Genomic DNA, 25,229 nt, shown 5'->3' on the forward strand with positions numbered 1-25,229 from the left:
ACCCCAAACTATTGCGAAAGCAACTTCTCACAAGACTGTGGCTGTTTGATTCCTCCCACATTTTTCCTGAATGAGCTCGACATAATCCTCACCTAGGTGCTGCAAGTGAAGAGGTAAAGGTAGGTATATAATTTACTTTTTTCTTTAGAGGTACCTTTTGTTCTAACGAACTGCTAGTGTGGTATACAGGGGAACAGACTTAGGCTAGGTACACATGTTTGAAAATGACCGATTAACAACCAATCAAGGATTATTCACAATTATTTTGAACAATCGTATTGTGCACAATTCTGTACATGCTAAAACGATACAATCGTTCAAATATATTCCACCAATAATGTACACACGCTAGATACGATCGTTTGAACGATGCAGGAAGTGACATGTACGGGGGAAAGTATATCACAGAACAATCCATGATCACTGAACAACCGTACACACAATAGATGCGAACAATCGTTGCCCAATCAGATCCGGGATGGTCGTTAGTTTCCAGCAACATTGCTCGTTCGTCGTTGTTGTTGGCCATTCGTTGTGCACCTTTTTTGGTAATGATTAGCCGATCGGTCATTAATCGTTCATTTCCAACGATAATTATTGCACGTGTGTACGTAGTCTAAGGGTGCGTACACACAAATATTGTTGGAAAGGATCTTTCATGATTGTACAGCACTCATTGAACAAATAAGTGCTGTACATACAGTGTCATTTTGTTCTATAGAGAGGGGAGATGGGGGAATAAGTAATTGGCACCCTGCTGCGTTCTTCTTTCTCCACTTCCATTGCGGTCATTCAGTAATCCGCCAGGACAGATCTATGAACAACATCGAATGACCTCTGTACACGTCATATATCCTTCCTATTGTGTGTTACTCCTGTGTCCTCCTGTGTCACTGTCTGTATTTGTCTGTCATTTGCAACCCCTATTTAATGTACAGCGCTGCGTAATATGTTGTCGCTATACAAATCCTGTTTAATAATAATAATAATAAATAAATATGCTCACCCAAGAAGAGCCCAGGCATTCGTTTCAGGCAAGAATCATCTGATGTGTGTACATAGCCCTAGACGTTGTAGGCAGACATTGCATTTCAAAATCTGCTTTAAGGCTAATGTTACATAAGTGATCCAATTGCTCCCCAGTGGGATCACAGACAGAACTAAATACCTGACATAATGTTAACTATTCCCTACTTTATCCAAAACTACCCCAAAAAGAAAACAAACATAATGTGGTGTTGGATGTTAATGATGGGTCACGGTATACTTACCCTTTTCCTAAGGCAAGCCCCTGAACCAAAGACTGCTGCAACACTATCCCTCTGCCTTTAACATAGAAACCATTCTATTTATCATGGGATGCTCCTGTAGAAGATTGCTTAATGTGTGTGTGTCAGGCATGCTGTGCTGTGGATCAAGAATGATTAGGCCACAGTGATAACTTTCTCTTGTATCCAGTAAATGCTGTCAGTCTCTGGCAGGAAATGTGTGTGCAGGCCCAAACTGGAAGGATAACCAGATAGAGCCAATGTATTAAAGGGTGAGCTCCTAGGCTTTTATCATCTTAATTCTTGGTTTACAGATACCTTGAAGTATAAATAAAGTCAAAAGTTCTTTAAAGTGGTAGAACACTTGTCAGCAAATAAGGAGTCGTGGAGTAAAGCCACAATTATCCTCCTGCTCCTGTGTCACTGTCTGTATCTGTCTATCATTTGCAACCCCTATTTAATGTACAGCGCTGTGTAATATGTTGGTGCTATATGAATCCTGTTTATTATTATTAATAATAATAATAATAATAATAATAATAATCATGATTTGCTACTAGGGCAAAAATAAAGGAGAACCCTTAAAATGAGAACACTTGGTGCCAATACATCTAAAAGAAGATTTCTCTCACTTCCCACTACATACACAGGACAAGAAATGAAATGTATTTAACGGGACACACATGGCACAGTGAGTTTAGCACCAGCCATAAATGTGGGCTCAAAGGCCACATCTGCTATCTTTGTATGAAATGAGAAAAAAATCCACTCCTCTTGTGCCTTTCATCCTTTGCTGCATTTCACCCCACCCACTGGCTTAATCATAGAGATATGACATCCTTGGTAAAAACTTGGGTGGAGAAAAAAGCTGCAACTGGCTGTTCAGTCCAAAAAAAAATTCACTAAACAACAAAGCTTACCCTGGAACCATAAATACAATTAGAATTAACCTTAAGATTTATCCACCACCCAATCTTAAAAACCACCTTTCATTTAACTACAAATATTGCACTGATTCATGACAATATAATTGCTTGTAATAATAAAGTTAAATGCTACATAAACTCTAACAATGACTTGCTCCTTTTTGTGCTTTTAGTATGTTAATAATATCCTTGATAGTGTTTTACTAAAAAATACTTGTTTATCTTGGCAGAAATCTTATCTGTTGATAATTATGAAAAAGTATGCCTTCATTTTAAGACAGTTGTCATAAGAACATGCCTACAGAAAGATCAAAATGTGTGTAAACCGTAATATACATTACTCAGTCCATATGTGCTAAACAATTTTATTATGAGAACAGTCTTATAAAGCTTTCTTGATCTGTTATGCATGGGGGAACACTTGAAATAACTTTAAGGTTTTCAGGGAATCCCTGCTATAATTACCATATCCTCAGATCACAGTTTGTGTGGTGGCCAGTTGGAAAAATTCCCAAAAATCAAGGGGGATCACCTAATTGACCTCAGGGGCACACATTGTTCATTGCTCTAGGAACCCCTAGCAACCTCAGGAGGGACCCTAAGGTTATACAGGGCCCTGGTTGAGAAACACTGGTCTAGTATCATCTAAATACATGGTCACCCAAGCCAGTCTGTGTTTGCAGCCCTGCTCCCTTTGCTATTCTGTTATGTTACCAGACATGTGCACTACATCATGGAATGGGAACAGAGGGTTGGTGCATAGCGTTAAAGTTGATGTGAATTGGCACAGCAGTCAATCAGCCTCCAGCAGTAGGTAACTTAGCTCTGATTTGTAGATTTAGAGCCAACAGTACAATCACTGGCATTGGCCAGATACCACACACCCTCATAGGTGCACCCAGCTGGTCCCAGAGCAATTCCCATTATGTTATCACAAATAAAACTTCACAAAAAATAATTTTTGTAATACTATAACCCTTGCCTCTTAGTTTGGTGAGAACATTTAAAGCTTGTTTCTCCATCTACATTCAGTATTGGTTGCAATGGTCACCAAAAAAAAAAAAAAACAGGATAAATCTCACCAGCAGAGACACAGATAGCAACATACGCATTTTGAGCCTGGTTGGTTGAAGGTATAGCCTTATGTTGGTGGATATATAGCTAAAGCCTGAAGTGGGTGGGGACACAAAATAAATGTAGTGACATAGGTATCCAGTAACACTATAATTGTGGCTACTTTCCACTACTCACCACATTTTTTTCTAACTTTGTAATGTTTGTCCCCTTAGTATGCACAACTTTCCCATTGTCTTTCAATTATACCCCAGCTGACCAGTGTCCTTTTTTGTGACCCATATTCCTAGTGTCCTATAATTTGTAAACAGTGTAATTACTTGTATTGAGTAATAGTGTAATTATTGTAGTGTAATCATTTCTCATAAACTATTGTCTGATGACAGGTGGGTAACTACTAAAAAGTGCTGGGTGGTGTGACCTGCTAATAAGGGCTGGGAAGAATACTGCACTTGACAAAGTTTCCAACCCTTTCCTACTCCATTGAAAGCTAGAAAAAAAGTGTATATATATTTTAAGGAAATAAATGCATGCTATCCTAACTCTAAAAAAACAATATAAGGTATGAAAAGAGCCAAACTTGGGTGATTCCATGTATCCTAATGATGAAGCTAATGCAGGGAGTTTAAATTAAACCAAAGCAGATATAGAATAAGTAGAACAGGAAAATAACGTAATAAAAAATGTTACTTTGTGTTTGTTGGAACAGTTCTGAAGAACTTGTAATGTTAAATAAAGAGAAATCGTAACAACCCATTTGGGTTCTAAAGAAAAGTGTGCAGAAAAGCACAGAGAAAACTTATTAAAACTTTTAAAAAAATGAGCATGAACTTAATACAATAACAAGTTTTCATTGCAATGTGGACAGTTACCCAGCACGCAGTGTTCACTCAGTATTGCTTATGGCATTGTAAAGATATTATTCTTAAAGGCATAACAAAAAATCGGCAGATTGCAGAGTAGAGACAGAAGGCTTTAGAGTTCTATGCCTATAAGAATTATTGAGGTTACTGTTACCACTCTGCCTGCAGATTGTTTAGCATTTCCAGCACCCCTCTAGTCATTTTCATTCTGTCAGTCTTTGCATCACTGGCACACTGAGTGCAGCTAGAGAGGATTAGAGAGTATATATTGCAGCAAATGAGCAGATTAGTTTTTGGTCATGATCCAGTCCATTTATTGGATGCCTGTCATATTTAAACCTTTATAGTTTATTGATCCGGTTACTGGATCATCCGTATGTTATCCACTACTCTGCCCAGTGTGTTGTAGATTCTGCTACTCTGGATTTAGACCTTGGATTTGCCTGCGATTGCCACCTGCCCTGACCTCAGCCAGTTACATGACTTTGCCTTGGTTGCTGCCTGCCCTGATCATGGTCTTTTCTATTGCCTTGACTTGCTGTGTTCCTGTCTAATTAGCCATTCCTACACTGATCCCTGTCAATTCTGGTGAGGGGGGAGCCTGGTGATCTCCTTGCAGCAAAGTAGTCTGCTGGCCACTAGGCACACTGGCCCATTTGCTGCTGGCTTCTCCTGAGAGGACCAGGAGCCACTTAGATACCGCTCATCAGGTAATCCCATGTCCCCTGCCAGGGAACAACCTGTTATATAGTCATATAGCAGAAGACGTATTTGAAATGATGAGCATGTACTATCTTCTAACAAAATATTTCTAGCAAAAGCAAAAGACCTTGGACAGGTCCTGACTGCTGTTCCTGGAAAAATAAGCCACTTTCCTGTTAGAATACATTCCTTATTGGTGGTGCTTTTGCTGCTTCCTGTGTATCTATATTGACAGATGGAACTACAGGTGTTACCAGATAGATCCTTGCTGTGAGAAAGAAAGTGCAGGTACTTCATTATAGTGGTACATGTTGGCTTCCCTATCCTAGCTATCCAGGAATGTGTTCTGATATTTGGACACTAGCATGGATCCAAGAAACATGGACCAGCAACATCCCCAGGTTCATCTACCTGTGTCCCATTAAAAGACTTTCTTTTTTTGGAAAAGGCCTCCCCTTACACTCTGCTGGGCTCAGCTCTGCTGGTGTTGACTAGCATTCCCCCCTTCTCCCTATTCTTTTTCTTCTCCTGTCATTACAGCTGCCTGAGCTGATTTTTACCAAGTTACTGCAAAAATGGGCAAATGTAGAGTCTATTGCATTTTTTTCTAGAACAGTGACATAAATTTCCGCTCATAACGCATTACCTACATAAAACTCCCTCTGTGTAACTGGCCACAAACTTTCTTACTGCTAAAATGAGCACAAGCAAAGTGTAGTATATTTTTGGGAAGAGGAAGTCACTAGTTTGCTGTGTATAACTGTTCAAATTCAGTATTTTTCATGGCTTAGTAACAGCAGAACCTCCAGAGCTCAACATTCTATCAAAAACTGCCATCGTCTTTATTCTGGGTTCTTCCTTATGCCACTTGATCTGCGAGATCGGGTGACTTGTCTTCCTCCCAATTTAAAAAAAAATCTTACTGCGCATGTGTATTTTTTTCCTTTACATTAGAGGAAAGTACCTTGATGACACATGCCTGATGTCAAGCATGAGCAGAGAGGATGCAAATATCCCACAAGGCTGTGGTAAAGATGGAAGAAGTCCTCCCCAAAAAAGTTTTAAAAATATGTTTTTTTCCTTTATGTAAAAGGGATAGCCACCCTCCTACATAATGTTAAAAATGTGAATTACTCTTTTGGAAAATAATACTTTTGTAAAGTTTAATTTCAAACTTTCTGCTAATTATAAAATATTTACAGCAAATGATACCAGATTTTTTTTGCAATATTTCTACCCTATAATACCGTGTTAGAATTGTGTGAGTAACAGCTAAGAGACTTCCATTACAAAAAAAATGTAAAAAACAAACAACAACAACTTAAAGCATTTCTTTTATTTGGTCTTTGAAATATTGGCTTGATCTAAACAACACTCTGCCATATGTTAAATGCCTTTTTTTATAAGGATATCTGCATTGCAATTTACAAACATAACATAAGATGGAGCTGTTGTACTGAACAAATTCAGATTTCTGCACCTTTATTAAACAGGCCTGATTATCTCATTTTGCATTTTAAACATGGCAATTGATAAAAGGAAACTGCACTTTTTAGCAAACTTTTTAGTTAGTCCAAGTCCAACATTTGTGCATACATTTAACTCTGATTCCCCTTCAATAAAAAACTCAGGACGTATGGAATGTAATTTGAGGTGTTTGTTCTGGTGGTGCCTAGCTCTCATAATTGGGACATAGATCCTGCTGAATGCTAATCTTGAGTTTTCAGCAAAGAATGTAAAAGACAAACAACACAAACTCTTTTCCCTTCTCAGTTTTACTCAGCCAGTAAACATGAATGTACAACAAGCATGGCAATATAAGCAGCTTTACCCATCTGTTTGTAAGATCTTACTTTGTAAGATCTTAGACTCTGGCAGGAAGATCGCTGCAGCTAAGTACCTGGATTAAATAGCAGCCAAAGCCATTAAAAAGAGTCTCATTCATGTTATTGAGTGAAATCTCTCCACCCGAGTTCCTGTCCTGTCCATCCCAGCAGACCCCCAACACTTTGGTTTTAAGTTTAATGCCGGATTTAAGCTTCTGAGTTCTGGGAATGTTTGTGGTACTGCAATGTGTGGTATTGCACATAACATGCGTTGCTGCATTGTAAGGGCCATTCATTTTAAATGAAGCACACATGAATACACATGGTAACACACCTTTGGTGTAGCACGATACAACTCACAGCAATGTACATTAGTGCGTTAAAGGGTTGCACATTGACATATGATTTAATGCACTGGAAAAAAGTAAATGGACGCCTACCGTTTGCTAAACTTGTTGAGTTAGGCTTGTTTGTCCCTACCTAATTCAATATTTTATATTTTTAGTTAAATTGCATAAGTAAAATAAAATAGGATTCATTATGTAATATAAAAAAGTGAGAGGCTCGCAAAGATGTTACAATTGCTAGCAATGTTATTAAAATAAATGTTTGATTTTATTCAATGATTTAAAATAAAAACAAAGATGGGTTCACTATCAGCAGCAATTTGACTGTACAACCTCTTAAGAGTCTATAAAGTTATATAAAAAAACTAAAAATGTGCTTGTCTATCATGAGACCCGGTACATTCAAACATGGGAAAAAAGCAACCAGTCTAAAGCAAAGCAAGCAAGTCTTTAAAAGTTTGGTAAAGTTGACGATTTGTAAAACAAATTCCTTTTTGGTCTATAATACCTAAATTTAGTAGGTTGTATAATTAGATTGTTGCATGAATAGCCAATAACTGTTTAAAAATAATTGCTAATTTTTTGCATGTTTGTTTTACAACATACTGATGCTGTGTGGAGAAAAGGGAACAAAGATTTTTCAAATACATGGGTCACTTATATACCTGCTGGTGGAATCCAGGAGCAGTGGATCACATTTGTTGTGATAATCAAACAAGCACTCGATACAACAGAGGTATGCAGAAAAGCATCTCTGAATAAACAGTACATAAAACCTTGAAGCAGATGGCCTGCAGTAGCTTGAGACCACACCAAGTGCCACTCCTAGCAGCTAAGAACAGGCACCAGTTTGCATTGGCTCACCAAAATTGTATTCGTCAAAATGAGAGGATTGGCAAAAGGTGGCCTAGGCTAATAAATCTCAAATTATGCTGTGCCATTTCGATGGTAGGGTCAGAGTTTTGGAGTAATGGAGTGACTACCCCTAAGCCCCAACTGAGCATTGTTCAAACCCCACAGCTTTCCTTGGTATTGTGGCTGACCATGCCTATCTTTGTATGATCCTAGTGTACCCATCTTAGATGGTAACTCCCAGAAGGATAATGTACCATGTCACAATGCCTAAATCATCTAATGCTGTTTTTTTAACATGACAATGAGTTCACTGTACTCAACGGCCTCCACAGGTAGAGAATCTCAGTGCAATAACAGACCTTTGGAATGAGGTGGAATGGAAGATTCATATCATGGATGTGCAGCCATGTTGATCATATTGATACCAAACTTGGACAAAAATCAATGAAGAATGATACCAGCACCTTGTTGAATCCATGCCACAAAGAATTATGTCAGTTCTGAAGAAAAAAGGGGCCCAACCTGGTACTATCAAGGTGTACTTAACCCCTCTAGCGTTATTCCTGAGTGTGACTTTTCCATGCAAAAATCGGTAATCCCAAGTCACATTGAAGGGCCGTTAAATTTTAAAAAAAAAACCCACTTACCTTGCTTCTTGAACGTCCCCCTGCATCCTACTGGTCCCCATAGGTCCTGGGGACACGTCCGTCCTCTTTGATCTTTAGCCCCAAAGTGCAGAGACGTTCTCTGGGGTTTCCCGGTGACGTCGGTACATGCGTCGGTGCGGGCGGGCAGAACGGCGGGAGAGTCCAATAGAAAGAAATTTTGTTCAAGCTACTGTACAGTTATATTACATGTTTAACTATTTTTTTCAACAGATTTTTGTGTTTTTTTATTTAAAGTTTATTATTGAATGTATTAAATATTGGGCATATTTGGGTGAGTTATGCTTAAGAATTATAGCCATGTTTTTTTTTTTTTTGCATGGAAATTTGAACAGAATTAAAATGCTAGAGGGGTTAATAATGTGGCTCTTGGATCCATCAGAGTTCGTTAGAAGGAAGAGCTGCTGGGAACCAGCCATCACAACCAGAACCAATGGAGGGGGAAGACCTTAAGACCAATGATTAAGGTAAACATTTCTCTGTGTGTACCTGGGATAATGGACATTAAAACACAGATTTTCTAGAAAGGCAAGGGATGGGAAAGTGGCTATTTTAATTTTTCAACACTACCGAGAAACAGGCTTTAAATACTTTACCACTAACAAGAGGCACATGAAAAGCAAATAGTTTCAGGTTTGAGCTAATTCAGTAGTTTCTTTTTTTAATATTAAATCATTTAAAATATATATCATATCAATGTATATCACAGGGATTATACATAGCTGGTATGTAAAATGCATTTCATTGTTTGGAAAACTCTCCATTACTATGCTCATCATCTACTAATACCTCAGATGCCTTAAAACCAAGTTTTATCACTAACAGAGTATGTAAAGGCCACACGAGCTATAGAAAATATTTTTCCATACATAAAAGATAAGCTGCAATGTGTACACAGCACAATAATATATGCTTGAGTATTCTCTATAGCCCAAGTGGCTTATATAAGATTTTAATCTGTAAAATTAAATGTTCTTTTCCTATTTGCTATGCAAGGGCATAGCAAGATAATTTAATTTTGCAAATATATTTTTATACTGTGGTTCCAAGTTGGAGGATTATACACAAAACTTAAACAAACCCAGTGACAGAGCAATGAGCGACTGTAAAACAGATTCATTTAAGTCTAACTCTAGTTAAAATTTTTTTAAAATTTTTTAGTTAATTTTAGAATTTTATCAACTTTTTATTGATCCCAGTCTTTAAATAAGAGATTGCTCACAGGAAATAAGGAAGCATCTCCCTACTTACTGTCTATTTACCAAGTGTCAAACAGAAAAGGAAATGAGGGAAAGCTCTTCAAAGGTGAGTCCAGGTATCCACCTTGCCGTTGTATTGTTAGGTGTTAAACTCCAGGAATAAGATTTTCGCAGCACCCTGTGTGTATTATGTGGTGATAGCGGCACCATTACTACCCTCCCATGCTGCTGCAATATTTAAAGCAGAACTTTAATTCTGCAATTAAAAATGTGTGCAGGCAGGTTTTATATTTGAGAAGGGATGGGCGATTTCCCTTCTGCAATAATACTTTCATGTCTTCCTGTTTGCCATGCCAGGTTATGCTGGGAGTCCCGGTATCTCCAGGGGGTGCCAGGACTGAAAGAATTTCTGTGTGCATGTGAAGACCTTGCAACTTGGCCAATCAAGATGGGTAAAGATCTGACATCTGGAAGAAGACCGGATAAAGATGGAGCACTGGAACCAGATCAAGGATTGGTGAGTATATCCTAAAAATTGCAATCAGGCAGGTGTGTTTATTTTTTGCAGAAGGGACATTGCCTGCCTGTTCCTTCTACAATAAAAAGATCTATCCGGTCACAATTTTTTATCCTAAAGGTTTAGTTCAGCTTTATTGAAGGTAAGGTGTGCAGGGAGTTATAGGAGCAAGAATTCTGAGAATGAAAAATGTACTTTCACGGCTATGCTTTAAAAACGCTTATAAATTATGTAACAGCAACTGTCTGCTGGTAATCTTAGTTCAATGTTAGGGAATGAATGGAGGAAGGGGTGTTGCTTGCTTTTGGTGTTAGGGACACTTAGGACAGTACTGCATAAAATTTAGAGCTGTATAAATAAAAGATATTAATAATCACAGGGAAGCTACAGTATTTACATATGTGTTCAGTGCCAGGAGTTTTGTGATGAAGAATACAAGCATAGAGAAATAACATACAGGTTGTACAAGTATACATGAATAGACACACTCTTTTATCCTATTCTGAAAAAAGAAACAAAAGCTTCAAAACCGAAGGTTAGAATAAAACAACTAGTACACAAGTGAATAACAAGCTCTAAATATCTTTGACCTGCATGTAGGACGAACCATGTCTGTGGTTGATCTCTACATAGCTAACATGGTCAAATAATTCCAACAAAGACAATATTATGTGATACTGTGCTACCAGGATTATTTGATGCAACTGTTTATACTAAATGTCCGAATGCAACAGGGTTGTGCTGATATTTTTACTAACATGTTCTATACCTGTACATGGTTATATTTTATATTAAACTAGTCACAAGAGATCCATGGTTGGCCCAATTGGTAAGTGTCTGGCGTCATTCATCTCTGGGCCTGATTTATGAAAACTCTCCAAGACTAGTGAAGATAGACTATCATGAGTGTCCAGCAAACCTGGAAAAGATTTAATAAAAATCATTTGCTATTTTTAACCTTGGACCAGATTAATTCTATGTTTGCTGGATCACCCAGGATCTCCTATTATAGTCTATATTTTCTGGTCTTGGAGAGCTTTCATAAATCAGGCCTGGTATGTATGCAGGTAAGTAAAGTCAGAAGTCCTTATATGCAGGCTTGTTCTAAGGGTCAGTAATGCAAAGCACTGGTGTCCAAGAGTTAGCAGGACTGTCAGACAACAAGCATTTTCCTGGGAAAAGTTATACAATGACATCCATGTTTGTCTCCAGACCCTTCTCTATTTAAAATGGATGGATAATGCTACTTTGTTTTAATGGAATCTGTGATTAATGGTTGCAGTCTTATCATGGATCATGTCAAAATGTCTTTTTTATAATTCATTTAGCATCTTTAAAAATGGCAAACCATCTGGATCAAATCTACAGAAAATACAAGATACAAATAAGTGATTTCCTTTTTTAGAAGGCATTTTCAAGAAGCAAATGCAGTTTGCTGTGGAAATGGCTGATTTCAGTAAACAAATTGCCATGTGCAGCATTACTTGAAGGTTACACAATTAGTATTTATGCAAAGCTCTAAGACATTTTTTTTTCTATTCCCTAAATCTGTGATGTGTCAGTAGAAAATATATTAAAACAACAAAAACAGAATAATTTGTAGAAGCAAAATAATTTATCTGAAAATGTCTAATACTAGAACATGCATTTCATTTATATGTGCAACGTGTCAAGAATGTATTATGATATTTTGTATTATTTCTGCATTGTACCATTGAAATATGTTTACTTAAAATGTGAAGTCAGTTTACTAATAGATTATACATTTACAAACTGGCTTTATGTTTGTACATTTATAAAACCACCAATCCTGGGATGTTTCAGTACTCTCATTGTGGTTTATTTTAAATACGGTAATGCATTTTCTGATGCTGCCTGCCTATGTTTAAATTGAATCAAAACCTTTGATGGATCATTGTAAAATATATTGTCCAACTCATGGTGGATTAGTGTGAAAAACTCCTTGCTGGTTGCAGAAAATCGACCGCAGTATAGTTATAAACCAGTGTGAAGCATAATGGCCAACAATTTTTGACTGATAATAAAATACATTATAAATTGCAGCTCCCAGATATATACGCGTATAACTGAACCTTTTTCTGGAGTGTAAATGCATTTCCTGTACTATATCATTCATTTTCACAACATGCTGTAGATGCAATTTCCCTGCAGACGCTTTTGCATAATAAAAATCTTTGCAAAATCTTTTTTTTTTTCTTAGTCACACTCACCTTTTTTCTATGCCAGTTTAAACATTTTTGTTTAATAAAGAATTAATTTTGAATGTTTCTCCATAGTTTATAGGTGTCTCCATGTGAGCCATTTGAAGGTAACATTTCATGGCCCTGTTACTTGACCAGTACAAAGGATTTTTAGTTGAAATCCCTGGAATGCAAAGGAAAACCTATTTAGAAATCAGGCCGTGTGTGCTATTCTAAGGCAAACTTTACTCTATGGGCAGCATTCTTTTTGTGTACCAAGCCATTGGGCATTATAGCTACTTACATTTAGCATGACTATTGCTGACAAATAAGAATGAAATAAAAATGCCTAAAAAATAACAAAGTTTTGCTCTATTTTTTTGGTGCAAGATAGTGGTGCCTTGAGGAGTTTGGCTAGTGCACAATGACTAAGTAAGCATCTAAATTTATTTTGACAGTGTTTTAGTCCCCGACGTGCAGAAGGCAATTGGAGGAGTATGTTTGTGTATCTAATTTGCTGTGACCATGGATGCATGCATCACATCCCTTGGTGTCTGTAAAGCTGTTGAATAACCCTTAGCGTGCAGATTACATCAGTTTGAGATTTTGCATCTCTCCTTCTCCTCTCTCCAATTTCCTACATATGAATACACATAAAAAAAAAGTATAACTTACAGAAATGTATAAAAAAAGATAAAAATATACTAATATAAAATATAATGCTCTTTATTTTATGATGTTGTAAAGTTTTATAATCAGTTCATGGACGTTATTAAAATGGTATATTTATGTATATATATATATATATATATATATATATGCAATTTATATTGTGGCAGTGCGATAAACAGTACTCAAGTATACAAGTATACACAGAGAATTTTTCCTCAAAAATGCCATTAGAAATAGAATGCAGGTTTATACTCTGTCACACCAGTAGGTGGTGGTGTGTCCTAATATAAAGTGTGTAACTAACTTGCCATCAGAGACATGATTTTTTGCGCACAGTTTCACACATGAGTGATCATGAGTGACTTTCAACAATAAATGTGTACTGTAGTCTTCTTCATGGAAAAATAAGACATCCCCTGAAAATAAGACCCAGGGCATATTTTGGCATTTCAAAAAATATAAGAGAGTGCCTTATAATCGGGGAAACAGGGTAGTTTAAAAGTACATAATATGTTAACCTGTAGGCCCATGTGATTGTAAAATGTTTAAAAAAATACATGGGTATATTTATTTATATTGCCATTTCTATTTATTCTTATTTTGAAAGTTGTGATGGCAGCTTAGGTTTATACTTGAGTCAAGTATTTTCAGCTAAACATAGGCACATTCATATAAATATGATAAATATTTGTACCCTACAAACCTATATTCAACAATATTGCTTTCTAAAAGAAAAACTAAAATGATGTATATGTATATAATTTTTTTAGAAGTCCTTACAGAACTGTAATACTATAAAACAGTGATCACTGTATTACTAGGCTAATTGAAACCAGAACAAACAGACCAATGCTCAAGCATCATTAATTTACAAAAACATGAAAAGGTGTGGACCCTTTAAGGTTATACTGGTTATTCCTAATTAATTAGGGAATTTCCATTTTTGTTGGAAATCCTTTTAAAATAAAAATACTTCTTTACAGCATTTTTACCTGTAAATGTACTTCGTAAAAACAGTAGCTTTAGAGGGTGAATTAAAATAATTTAATGCAAAGCTGTAATGTTTTTTGGTCTAGTAATCCTAAGGAAAAATATTTAAAAGCTGAAGAACATGATACTTGGGGAAAAAAAGTTATTCTTTCTATTATACAATCCCTTTAAGCCATGAGCAGCTTTTTCGATCATCAAGCTCCAGAAATTGTTCCATATTTATTCTAATATTCAAAGAAAAAATATATTAACGTGCGTGCTCAGATTTTTTATGAAGGTATACATGAGGAATGGAAAACTTTAAAGGGATATTTGCTGTTCTACACTTATACAGAGAGTCAGGTTATCATAAGTAGGGGTACACTGGCCTGGTGCTTATCAGAAGTCTTTCAACTGTGACAGCTCTTACACTACAGGCGGTAAATATCTGGAAATAGCAAAAATGTATACCTGTCACAAGAGAAATATAGGGCTCATCTGCAGTGGCTAATGATACTGAAACTGGGGTCTGTATGAAAGTCAGAAAACATGCATTTTTAGAAGGGGAGATAGGAATTGGCAGCCTCTATGTTTGTGAAATGATACTCAATGCAGAATAATTGATTACTTAAAGGGTCTTGTGAGGTTAGTGTTGGAGTAAATGTAAGGGTTTAATAATAAAGTACATCTGCGAACATATAATAATAGCTCACCCTTCCCCTCTAACCTATCATACAGGTATTTATTTTTCTGGCTGGTGCCATATACAGATACCTGGGGTGGGGGGGATGCCTCTAATTGCACACTGCAGTTTAGCCCACATTGGCATATTACACAGCACTGTACAAAGTCCATAGTCACAGCCTGCACTGTGAGCTGCCAACTAGCACTATGCAAGTCGCAGCATGGGCTTCTGCTGGACCATGCGAGGGCCCTTGCACAGCTGCACACACTGCACTTCTATATGTCCACCCCTGACAGACAAGGATAATTATATGAATATATTTTCAACATTTTATAAGTATTGTGAGACACCTATTGCTCCTAACTAATCAAAACACCTTAACACTAAAACTGGCCTGACTTTTTGTAGGTTGCTTCACCGATTCTTCCAAATGTGGGACTGTAATCTTGAGCTAACTGTATGGAACCTTACTGCCAAATAACCAGCCGAAAAACAATATACAATATAAACTGAAGGGCATGATTCAGATATATAGCATTCAGATAGCATCAGATAAACAGTGGCTACTGGTTGGTTGATGACCAGTTAAACCATCTCTGACAATCAGCCTTTTTTTATAGAATTTCAAACTGAAGATTTAGCAGAGGGGCCCCTGAAATTTGATAATGGGTCCTTTGCTGAGGCATTTGGCACATCTAACAAATGCATTATATATGGGTAACGGCTTTCATATTGCACTGTATTAGCTGAACGCACTCTATATTCACTTTTTTAAACAATAAAACATTTATCAACAAACACACTAAATGATATAAAACCACATTTATTTGGCACAGACATATTTCTTCTAAATATTTTGTTTATATATTATTTCTTTTAAGAGTTTATATTTATTAGTTTTTCCACATCAACTTTTCCACAGCTCAGAACACACACTTAAACTAAACAGAAAACTGCAGCCGTGTCTATTTTAATATGCCATGTCATTTGTCATTGGCTAGGAAGACTGTACTTTGATGTTACTGTAGCATATCACATAAATATATTGTTTTACAAGGTAAAATGGACCATTACTTTCATTATTTAACAAACTTCTTTATAAGGAAAGTAATATACAGTTATAAGGGTTCACTTACTCTAACCCTTGTAGCCTTCAATTGTATTACATGTAATGACAACTTTAGAGTTTCAGTTGCAATATAATTCAGTGGTTTGCTTGTTGTAGCAGTTTGTTTTCAGCTTGTATTTTTTTCTGTGTTATCCTATGTTTTTTTTTATCATTTCAGAAGGCTGAAGTAAACTGTATTTTATGTTATGTTGAAAGATTTTTTGCACTAGATAAATATGCCATGAAGGCAGCTTGTTAAAGGGTAATGCCTGACATACAGCTAAATTCACAGTTTAACCACAAACAGTATATATGTTTTACTTTCAACTGTATTTCTGGAAGAGTACACTTAATATTGTGATCCACCTCTCCTTTTATATACTATAAGAAAAAGCTTGCTTTGCCAGAAATATGAGGACTTACATTACTGATTTTTTTCTCTGCAATGTTAGATCACTCTGATGTAGATCAGAAAAATGAGAACTTGTTATATGCCACTTGCTTGGAGCACTAAAGTAAAATGACCATTGTTACAAGAAGTCAACCAGTAAAATTTAGTGGGAAAGATGAGAATGGCAAAATGTTTCTCTTGGGTTAATTTTCTTGGAGCTCCTTAATGAGCAGAGAGTAATTTCCTATTAGGTGGCACATTTTTTTCCAGTTTTTCCATTTGCTTTCCAGTACATGCTCATGTTTATTAAGTATATCATTATTTAGTCATGTTTAATAAATATCTTTATTTTTTGGTGGGTTTAGGACCTGAGGAAAAGAAGTGATTCTAACAAAGATGACCCAGTTGTGGATCTCTGGCCCTGATAAGGGGGGTATCACATATTTTCCAATTTAGCACTTTAGAAGAATTTGCATTCTTACATTTTTTTCAACCGACATGGGGCAATGCATTTTTCATATCAAAGATTGCAATATACACAATTGGAATAAGGAACTGATTTGATGACATTTGAAAACAATGTCTAATAATTACCTTATTACCATTTTGTATATTTGTTGGAAATTAATACATGTTCCAGCAGGTGAAAAACTTTACAATCACATATGTTAGGACAGCTATTCTCATCCAGGGATCTGTGGAACTCTATGGAGGAAGTCATTAGTAGGTCATTGAGGGAGCAACAAGAGCGGCCAGGGATGTAATAAAGTGTCAGGCCAGAAATGTAGGAGGGACAGGAGCTGTGGAGGGATTTGAAGGCAAAGCACAGGAGCTTGAATACTTTGCTGTGAATTGTAAGCCAGTGTAGAGATTCGCAGGCAGCAGATGAGTGCTGGTAAGTGTGTGTTTCTTTGTCTTTAAATATGTTGTCCAAACAAATTTTGTTTTTTTTCTTACCCTTTATTAATATAGATTTTTTTTTGTGTTTTATCAGAGACAATCAGATTCAACAAATTTAAAAATGAATATTTCCGTTAATGTTTATCTATTGCAACTATAGTACAGCAGCTTTTGTGTTCTATCTCACTGATCACTATGTCAATTAGCAAGGCCTTCTAACACTGTTCTAAATGGCAGCTGAGTTTTGGCAGTTTGGCAGACATGATCTTGCATCTGGCTGGCACTTCAGGGTTGTTACAAGATTAAGTGTGTCATTATGCACCATACATTTTATAGATGAAAACTGGTTAACTACTTTGGCCAACTTCCTTTTAGCCCCAACTAAACCCCGATTACATTTACCCAGTGAAAAAAAGGCTTAATTTGTCTAACGGAGATTCTACCAGAATCACCTAGTGTTTTCTGTGGGTAATATTTGACAATCGTTGAGTGAACCTTTTTCTAATCTTGCCAGAATAGTTTAAAACCTATACACATTGGGTGAGGATTAGTGAAAAATGCAGCAATTGAGCAATGCAAGCATATGCTCTCTATTGTCTAAGAGATATTTAAACCTTAGATTTACAACTCAATCCAGCAGCCAATGGACACCAGGCAGGTCCTAAGGTGCAGTCAGAGTGTTAACAAGCTAAACAAGGAAATGAACAATGTGAATATACATCTTCTGGAGAAGCAGGGACAGTTCCCAGCCACAAAGAGCTGCAACTGGCAAGAAACAGCATGACCCAGGTGGTGGACAGCCAATATCTGCAAAAGCAGCAGCTGGGTTGGCTTGCAAGGCAAGCAGCAAGACAGTCACAAAAGCCAAATGATGATGCAAGACAATAGAAAAAAATTGAAAATAGATTTTTTTTATGGTAATCAGTGGCTGACCCTGCCAGTGACTGAATAATGTTTATAAAAATATTGAATAAACTTTGGTAAATGATTATCATCTTTATTGATTTATTGGATGACCATGATAAACAGTTTTGATCCCCATGAATTATTTTCTCACTTAGAATCAGATATTCAGTATTTTGCTTATTGTTGAATTTTTTATCATTCCTAAACATAACATTATACAGTAATTTAGTCTCCAGACTGAAGAATAATTACTACACTAAAAGAGGTGTTTAAATATGGCCCTTTCCATAATGTACTAAATACTCTGTTCTTTGGCTCATCCTTACACAAGGCAATTGAGAGATGTCTATGAGCAGGGTATTTTCTAGGTTATATGGTGGGTCATGTTGGAGGTCCTGTTGCAAAACTGTATCTATTAAATCATGCTCTAAGCTATTCTAGTTTACCCATGAATACTAAGCTCCCTTTACTTCCTTAAACCCACACTCCTTTCCTCTTTCCTTTGCCTGCCTCTCCTCCCCTTGCTACAGATTCTATATTGATGTTAAATGAGACATTTCCCAACTATAAGCCATCATTTTTATTTGTATGGGAGTTGGAGTTGGGCACATCTTTTACTCCATCTCAAAGGGGAAAGATCTTCCTTCCTCTTTTTTAAGTTGACCTTTTATCTGCATACAACATTTCCTGATATATCCCAAAATTATCCCAATATTTTAAAACCCTACTATTTATCATTTTATCAAAATAATAGTCCTTGAGCTTCAGTCTAGCTAGATGATATCATCAATCCGCTGCAGGCTGGAAAAAACATTTTTGTATTCTCATCTTTCTCACTAATCCGATTGCAACAATGTAACTTCATAACAATTCACACAGCTAAAGGTTGCAGCAGGGTGCTGTATCATTGTTTAGAAATATAGCTGAGAACTGCTCAGGGAGGAGAAAATAGATGCTGGTCCTGCATATTATTAAAGTTGGCACCGTATTTCTAGAAAGAAAAACATGCATACACTTACAATGAAACAATGGTCCTAATTTAATAAAGCTCTCCAAAACTAGAGAGGATACATGTTCATCAGTGAACCTGGGTGATCCAGCAAACCTGGGAGGGATTTCTTGAAAGTAACTTCTATTTGTTAGCAAATGTTTTCAATCCTGGACCACCATCCAGATTTGCTGGATCACCCAGCTTCACTGATCGATGTGTATCTTCTCCAGCCTTAGAGAGCTTTAATAAATCAGGCCCAATATATCTGATGGAGGTCCACTATAGACTTTTTTTGGAATTTCATAGAAATAATAAGGGGTGGCTCAGCTTTTCCAAACATATAGATCAGGGCTACAGAACAGCAGATCAGGGCACGGATATTCAAGAGGAAAGTGTTACTTACATACATTAATCAATTCTACCAGTCTGTTCTTGGTCAGTAATTGCAGAACTGCCTATTATTGATGCTGCTTGTATTTTCTTTAATAAAGTTTGTCATTTTCCACATTAAATGAAGAGTCTTTCAAATTTGTTAATTCTAAAAGGAAAAAGAACAGCCTAGTCATAACTTTCAGATGTCATCAGCGGTGAATGTCCTAATTATTTATGGCTAGCATGTTCAGCATTATTCCAATTATTTGTCTTGTCTGATACATTCTCTAGTCTCGTATTGAATTCACCTGCTCACTGGAAGCAGGACATGTTCTTTATTTGTCAGGATGATGTTCTAATTATCCTGTCAGTGCTGCTATTAATCCAAACATTTTATTACCAATTCTTCTGCTATTTGATTATTGCAAGTTTTATAGTGCTTGCTATATTTGTCCTTTCATACTACTTCTTAACTCATAACTTGTTTTTTTCTAGCCTATTTTGTTATTATTTTTCATTTTAATATTGTTCTAGTAACAGGATATTGCCAGTCTAAAAACTGTCTCATTGCCCATCTATCTGTGCACACAGATTTGAGACACCAGGCACCAAGAAACAGCTGCATAATACCAAACGTATTACAATAACTACACAATTCAGGCTAAATCTGCAATTGTACAGACTAGGAAAGAACACAAAATTATATATTTGGATTTAGAACGGCTACATTTTGCTATAACCTTTTTTTTAAGAATGGTAATGCAAGAAACCCCCTAGAACAGCTGTGATTTGGCCTTAAATCCTGTAGTGAGTTTTAGAAATGTGTTTTGAATAAATAGCTTTTAAATTCAGCCTCTGGAATGAGATCTTTAATGCACAATTCTACTCATGATTAATTTCTCTACACTGTGAAGCATGAGCAGGAATTGCTGCTTTGTGCACTGCCTGGAAAAGGAAAGCCAGAGGTGTGGGTGGAGGGGGAGAGGAAGCTGTGGGTTTTGGGCCTTCAGGCACCATCTACAAACAATGAAGATACATTGTTTCATATTTTAAGAATAGTCATGGTGTATCCATTATTCCTGCCAAAAGAATCATAAAAAGAATAGGCCCATAAAAGGTAGAAGAATAAATCCATCACTTTCAGCACACAGATTTCCCCTACAGTACTGTTTACAACAGTTTGATATCTTTAGTTTGATAGCCAGGATGTTTCTTTTTTGTGATATTAAATATAATGGGGAAAAGTATGAATCCCATAAGGAAAACAGGCAGCAATAAAAAACTGACAATGGCTCTAGCATTCCTCTACTTAACATATAAAAAATAAAATTCTCTTTGTGTTGTTTTCACAAAGTTTTCTCTCCTGGCATGACAACCTTTTTCGCAGACAGGAAGTAAAAGAATTATCCCAACAAAATCTCTGACTGTATCATCGGCATGCTTCATGTCCACTGAACTGATTGAATCCTTGCACTGCTTCATTCTTTCACAGTCAAGCTCTGCTTTACTTGGACTGGAAGAGGTGGATGCCAAGTTGAGTTAGGGACCCACAGTGTGTCCTCCTAAAAAATACAATAATGATGTATTAATGAAAGCAGAACTCCAATAATTTGTGTCTTTTACACACACTCAGCTTTAAATATTGCTTGCCCATTCACACGGAAGTGCCTAGTTTACGGTCAATTAAAAACCTTAAACTGGAATTCAAAAAGTGAAGATTTGCTTTGTTATAGTGAACATCTAGAAATTTGAAAACTTTTTAGGCAGTACACGGAAGAATATACCCTTTGTCTTTAACTCCTCTTTAAAAATAGCAGTACACCTGTATGTATGTAAGATGGCCTTTTCATTTATACAGTCAATTAGCTGCATATTTACAGTGCGAAAGTTAAGGCTTCCTCTTACTGCTAGTCTAATCAAATTTGAGTGAGATTTGGTGATGTCCTATCTGTGCAGGGTGTTTTGGATGTTTAGGTTTTTTTTAATGCGTCTTGAAACAGCCTAAAGACTGACTAAGCCATTATTTGCATGCCACAAGTAACAAACTATATGTTAAAAAATAACTAAAACACAATATCAAGCAAAAAGTTGATCACTAGTGTGGGTAGATGACAATTCCAATATGCTCAGACCTAGACCTGATAACTTCCCCATAGCATACTGGTAAAGTGTGAAGAATGTCAGCACAACCCTTCTTCATGAAAACTAATTTTTGTTATACATTTTTATTTAGGAAGAAACAAACGCAACTCACCTTGTACATGAACAAAAAAAAGCATTAATGTTATGTTTTGTATAGAGATTGCTCACACAAGCTCTTTACATAATACAGTTTTATCAGTTTATGTCATGGGTAAACTCACAATCCCCAACTACCGGCTCGGGAGCCATTGATTCTGTAATGTCTCTAATGTTGTTTGTAGAATGGTGGTGTAAGGAGGCCCTTGAGGTCCTGAGCTAATAAAAACACCTGTCCTGTGTTGACATCTACATTGTGCTGTACAATTTCCTACAGAAATAAACCAAACCTAATTGTGATCATTCTATTAATCTTTGAAAGAGAAAGAAGTTATTTCCAGTTTTAATAGCGTCTGGACACTCAAATCAAATTTGGCATCTCTGCCAGTAGCTTGACATTGGTGAAAGTTCCAATGTCAGAATTATCTTTAGAGAAACACCAGTGAAGGCTAGCGCATTTCTTTAAAGCGGAACTATAGTTTTGCTTTCACAATTTGCAAGCAGGCAGGTTTTTATTGCATTTTTATTTATGTTCACTATCTTTTTTAAAAAATAGATTACAGTGAATTAAGGTATCCCTGAATAAACTCCCACGAATGTATGGGAGTTACGTCACCCCAGCCCAGCCAGTCAAGATGGTGATTAAAAGGGTTGGAAGTCACTGTATCGGGAAAGATGAGTATATTTAAAACAAATATGATCAGATATGTATATTTATTTTATTGCAAGGACCTAGCTGCTCACAATTTTTTATTTTTTATATTTAGTTCTGCTTTAAGGCCTGTTTTGAACAGTATGGATACCAGAGCCAAGAATTTCCTTTCACACATTATAAAACATGAACAGGCCCGGTCAGTAAAACAAACCAGGTGGGCAGCGATATCTAAGATTTGTACGTAGGTATTCTGTGTCCCCAGGTGTTGAAAAACTCAGGATTTGGCAGATAAGAATACCGTATATAAGTGGCTTCTTACTGCCCTCTGAACTGTATCCTAGGAACAGATATCAGAAGATGTAATAATAAGTAATGGATTGCAGCATTTTAGTCATGTCACCATAACGATCATTATGAAACCAAGAATCATTATGCTAGGTCTCAGAAAATGAGGACATGACTACAGACATGCTTAGTTTAGGCTCATTGGTCTCCAGATTTTGTGATAACCAATAACTTGGTCATAACATCCTGCTGAATTCTGAAATAGGCTAGAATAGGAGGTTTCTAGCTGTATCCATGGATGATCTTAGTCCAACCTGTCCACAATCTTGCCAGATTCATTTTATGCAGTTCTTAGGGAGCCACACAGCTACCATTGCAAACTCGTCTAGCCATTTCCTTATGTTTTTAGTTGGAATTGGAATAAATGAAACAGTACAAGTACTGTCATACTTTTAATAAACTTGTTGCTTACTCATAAAAAATACAATGTAGGGAACGCCTATAAAGTGTCTCATTTTGTGGAGTCCCTAAAAAAACTCCACATGTTGAAGACTTCTTTGCCAGATGCCCCAGTGACAAAGTCTCTTTAACATCTTTAAACACACGTTTATTCCATATAGGGTAAATATTCTATATGCTGCTCCAGTGTGTATCAGCATATTGGCACAAAAAGTTGTAAATGATTTTAGGTTGTACAGTTATATGTAAAATATTTTTAAATAAAAATAGAGTTTTTAAATAAATGTAAAATATGTACTGTAAATGAGTGGCACTGCTTGCATTAGTGTCTTAATGTACCAATAAAAGGACCTTTTGTGATGGAACATTTGCATTTTTGCAATGATGTCAGCTAATATTTTTTCAGAAGTTACTGTTCATCATAAATAGAATATAGAACAGATAATAATAATAATCATTATCATTACGAAATGTAATTTCCAGTGAAAGATTGTTCTGTACAAAATCTTCAGCCAACAATCATTGCTAAAGACATTAAGATATTTTTAATAATTGTATCTAATCTGAAAAAGTCAATATCGGTTGCAGTTCTGTTTCATTGAAAAGAAATCTTTTAGCTCCGCCAGGATTTTTGCCAGTCTTTTAACAGAGCCATGTCTTCTGACATTTGCAGATGATCTCCTTATTTCAGGGTGTGGAATAAACTTTGGATTTTATGATTTAGAGAGGGATGAATAACCACATTCCTTGGTCATTTAACTCTTACTTAACTGTTGACTTATCACATCCAAAAGATGTTTAAAATTGTTGCCACTCACAGAAGTGAGTTCACTTTCTTTGAGGATTTTCCAAATAACAGATTTGTTGGAATTTTAATGCAGACCTTTTGCAGACCCATCATCGTAATGACCCCACATTCTCCATTACTCAATATTATTATAATCAAAGCCCAAACTATTTGTTTCTAATGTGTAATAGTTAAACCCTTATTTCTGTGACCTATTAAGATTTTAGTTTCTGTCCATTATTTATATTCTATTGCCAAGTGACAGTTTACGAATTTCTGTCTCTTGGTCTCAGTGACAATGTTTACTAGGCAAATAGAGGGGATGACAAAAAATCTTAACGTCCCTTAGCCAGCTGGATTTTTAGCCTCTGTCTATTGATTAGCAGGGATGAGTGGTGTTTTACTCACTGAATTAAGGTTCAATGAACATTGCTTGTTCTGCTGATGTTCATGAGTGAGCAGAATGTAATTCAAAGGTTTGTGTGACCATTTATGTAAAATCTTTCATATTTACGAGGAGCTAGATTGTCACAATCTGGGGAAAGACTCAGAAACCAATAGGTGTAGTTACAGGTGAGTCTGCAATGATGAACAGGCTGGGTTTAGTACACAGGTAGATGTAATTATGCAGGGGTGAGACAGGAGCGTGGCCAGGGGGAGAGCCAAAGTCTGTATCCAGATAGATCAGGATAAAGGCAGCAAGTAATAAAGAGTTGTCTTTGTTTCCTAAGCCAAAAGTCAGTGACAAGCGAGAAGTATTAAAGTCGCAATACAAGACATTTAATATTATGGCAAACAGGAAATCCAGGTCAGGGCTTAAAAAGAAAGTCAAGGGAGTTCCGAGAGCATCACAACACAAGTTATCAGGGAAGGTTAATTGTAAAATCAGTCAGGGAGCTATCAAGTACTTCCAGTAACTAAGTGGGCAGCAATACATTTGTGTCATCAGCCTTTTTTTGATTACTGCGATAGGTTTACTATCTGTTAAAGATATTTTGGTTATAAGCCTTATTGGGCATAGACAGCAATCTTTTGACAGCATTTGCCAGTCCACTCTTGCTGCCTCCCTAATGTGTTATTGCTTCCCTTTTAGTGTGTTGGAGTTTCTGTGTACCAGGCTCAACTACTCATATTGTGTTATCATTATATTCTTTGTTTAACTATGTGATATATCTCAAATTGCCCCTAATGAATCAGGCTTTGACGCCTGTGAAACGTGTTGAGTTTTTAATTTGAAATAATTATATTGCTGTGAATGGTTCTGTTTTATTCATGTTTGTTTATACAATGTTTTGTACGTTTTTTTTTAAAAAAAGTATTGGATCATTTGTGACCTAAAAAGTCCCATTGATATTTTGCTCTAAACTA

At 36.3% G+C, this 25,229-nt stretch overlaps 1 long non-coding RNA gene across 1 annotated transcript; it reads left to right on the top strand.

The window, feature by feature from the left end:
• LOC140333991 (uncharacterized) lies at positions 1 to 13,341 on the top strand. Its single transcript, XR_011921454.1, has 3 exons — positions 1 to 119; positions 8,862 to 8,993; positions 10,083 to 13,341. It is a non-coding gene; the product is annotated as an uncharacterized lncRNA (long non-coding RNA).
• Positions 13,342 to 25,229: the final 11,888 nt, after the last annotated feature.

The sequence above is a fragment of the Pyxicephalus adspersus genome, chromosome 6 (genome assembly GCF_032062135.1).
Source record: "Pyxicephalus adspersus chromosome 6, UCB_Pads_2.0, whole genome shotgun sequence".
Classification (NCBI taxonomy): domain Eukaryota; kingdom Metazoa; phylum Chordata; class Amphibia; order Anura; family Pyxicephalidae; genus Pyxicephalus; species Pyxicephalus adspersus.